The 3,040-nt window shown below is 45.6% G+C and overlaps 1 pseudogene; it reads left to right on the forward strand.

The window, feature by feature from the left end:
• The first annotated feature begins 291 nt into the window (after positions 1-291).
• Positions 292-1,083, forward strand: LOC109942642 (probable glycosyltransferase 4; annotated as a pseudogene).
• The last annotated feature ends 1,957 nt before the right edge of the window (positions 1,084-3,040 follow it).

Here is a 3,040-nt window from a genome sequence, read left to right on the forward strand (position 1 = left end):
AGCTCGCCGACATCCTTACCAAGCCACTTGGGAGGATTAGCTTCACTGAAATGAGAAGACAGCTGGGGTTCATCAGAGTTCAAGGTTGACAAGATTAGGGGTGATTGTTGCATAAGCATCCTGTAATAATCATGTCAAGTACTTTAGCCTGCATATATGTGCATTAGCTTGCATATATGTGCATTAGCTGTTGGTTTAGTTTGCTAGTTTTCCATGTATTTAGCGTAGATTCGCGGGTGCTGTTGAAGACTGCTCAACGCACGCCGTGACCACGTCTTTAGCCTCCCCGTCATGGCGCTCGTCGTGCATGTCGCACACGATGACAGGAAAATAGGCATGTCGTGCAACAGCTACTATGGCGGGGAATCTGCATGGAGTCAATATATTTGTGCAATGGAAACCAGAAAATGCGCTGCGCCAGTTAGCAGACAAAAGACCAATTCTCCACTAACCTCTATTTCTTCTCTTCTCTGGTGGTGACCACGCGCCGACGTTGCTGCTCGAGATTGTGTTGGCAAGCATCGTCGTCGAGCTACAGCGCCAACACGGCAGCCGTACGAGGCCTACGACCAGTCGGCGCTCGTCTACCTGCTTGTGACATAGCGCGGCAGGTGGGGCGGCAAGACGTTCCTCGAGAGCTCCTACCGCCTGAGCGGCTTCTTGGCTTACATAGCGGACAAGTTCGAGGAGATGCGGCGGGATTCGACGACCCCGCCGGTGCCCGGCAGCGAACAAAGGCCGCTCACGACGCACTTCATGGGGTGCAAGCCGTGCGGCAGGAACGACTCAATCTACGATGCGGTTTGGTGCCGGCGCTCAATGGAGCGTGCTCTCAACTTCGGCGACGACCAGATACTCAACCTTTACGGGTTCGAGCACAAGTCATTCAACACCACCACCGTGCGGTGGGTCCGGAACGACACTGGCGGGCCGCTGGACGCCGTCGACGAGGAGCTCGGCCGGCTCTTGCATCCCACGTTCAGGGCTGCCAATTTGTTACTACTAATTAGCAGGATTATTTTAATAACTTGGGACTTCTTAATTAGTTCTTATTAGTTATTACTGGAAAACATAGCCTTCAAATTTTACGCACAAATTTGTTTTTAATTGGTAAAAACACGAAATCTTGTAACTTATGATATGAAATACTGCATGCCTCATATACGATCGAAATGGTAGAAATGGTAGGCATGTCACTCACATCAAGATTCCATCCCGCGGACATCTTTGACACATGTCGTTGACAGGCTCCGGTAGTTTCCACGTGTCTCTAGCGGGCCCTGTCACCGACTGAGTCCGACAACGCCATGTGTTTAGAGGCGTCTTTGGGACCCAGAGGCCCTCTAGGTGGCCTTTTATGCCTAACCGCTCCGCTGACTACAGTTGGGTTTAGGTGCTTCACGTGTCATAAGCCCTAGGTAGTCTCTAGCTAGGACACTAGACGCGCCCGTTGTGATTGGTCAAGGAGTTGGTGGAGTCACAGAGTTGTTACGCATGTGAGATGGCACACACGTAACCCACAACATGTGTCACACTGATTGTACTGGTGCGCCACTATGGGTTCACGCATGAGCGATGTGCGCTACGACTGACGGCGGCCTTAACCGGCCACGACAAGCAGACAACCTTGACCATCCACGATGTACATGCGACGTCGCTATAGGGTCAAGGAATGACAACTACACCTTCTATAGTAGAGTAGATAGGGTCAAACTGCTAGGCTCGCTCCACGCATCTTGTAACCCCCTCTCCCTTGGTCTATAAAAGAGAGAGGGTGACCCGTTCAGGGGAGGACTTTTTTCGGACTCTCTTCTTGCACACACTAGGACACTTAGCCATTCCAACATCCAAGCAATACGTGGCCTACTAAACTTACGATAGCTTCAAGTGTCAAGGGATTGGAGTCATCTATGGAAGTTGCCTCCATTCTTTTCCCGCCAATGTCCTCATTGGCATAAGCCTCCTATCCCCTGCGACAGCCTTATTAGGGCTACTCACCATGGCATGCTAGACTTGTAGTTGTAGGGAACAACATACGCCCTATCTCTTCGATGAGTCTTCTAATATATTGCTTGAGGTGTTGATCTTCTCGATCATTACTTTGCCTTTATCCAAGTGCATGTTGCACCCTTTGAACTATAACCAAAACACTAGCAAATAATATTAATCTAAATGGTTATGTTGATTGTCAAACATCAAAACTCTATAATCAAATGGCTACGCATTGGTCCATTTTACTTACATGAGGGACTTGAGAGATGAAAACCACTTGATTAACAAGCTTATTAGCATATTGAGAGTAGCTAGTCTACACCTATTGTTCTCATTAGCCTTGATTTGGCTAAGTGAGAAGTTTATGCTTATAACTCTTGGTGATCGGCATCATCCAAATGGTTTGGTGATGATGAGGAGTTCAGTGACCACACAGAGAGCTTGTGCATGACCTAACTTATGTTTGTACATAGTTGTGAGCGGTTCACGATGCTAGAGAGACAAAAAACCAGCCCATAGAGAGCACTTGGTCATTGCGTAGACAAGAGAGAGCGACACTGTTATGCAAATGCTCCAACGACGACTAATGTAGAGTGTTAACTTTCCGACATTAAGGCATTCCTAATATTTATTTACTTTGAACATTTATATTCGAGCAATTTATTTTAAGCATTTACATTACTAGAATTGCCATAATATAGGATTGAAATTTATGGTGCAAATTTTTATTATTACACAAATAAACACATGTGATGACGTGGGCTAGCTAATAGGTTTTAAGTGCAAGAAAATTTACAGAACATATTTCACCCGTCCTCTTATCTATCGTGATCCTTTCAGTGAGATCATTTAGACCTAAATATTTTTCAGGTCTTCTAATTTTTTATTTTGCTTTTTAACAACTCTGACATTGACTTGGTATACACCAAAGTTATACTCCCTCCATCCTATAAAATAAGGCGTATATTTTTTGGCAAAGTCTTTAGGGTGAAAGTTTGAATATTAAATTATTTTAAAATATGACAACAACAAATACAAATTAAGTATC

This window comes from Zea mays, chromosome 9, assembly GCF_902167145.1.
Source record: "Zea mays cultivar B73 chromosome 9, Zm-B73-REFERENCE-NAM-5.0, whole genome shotgun sequence".
Classification (NCBI taxonomy): domain Eukaryota; kingdom Viridiplantae; phylum Streptophyta; class Magnoliopsida; order Poales; family Poaceae; genus Zea; species Zea mays.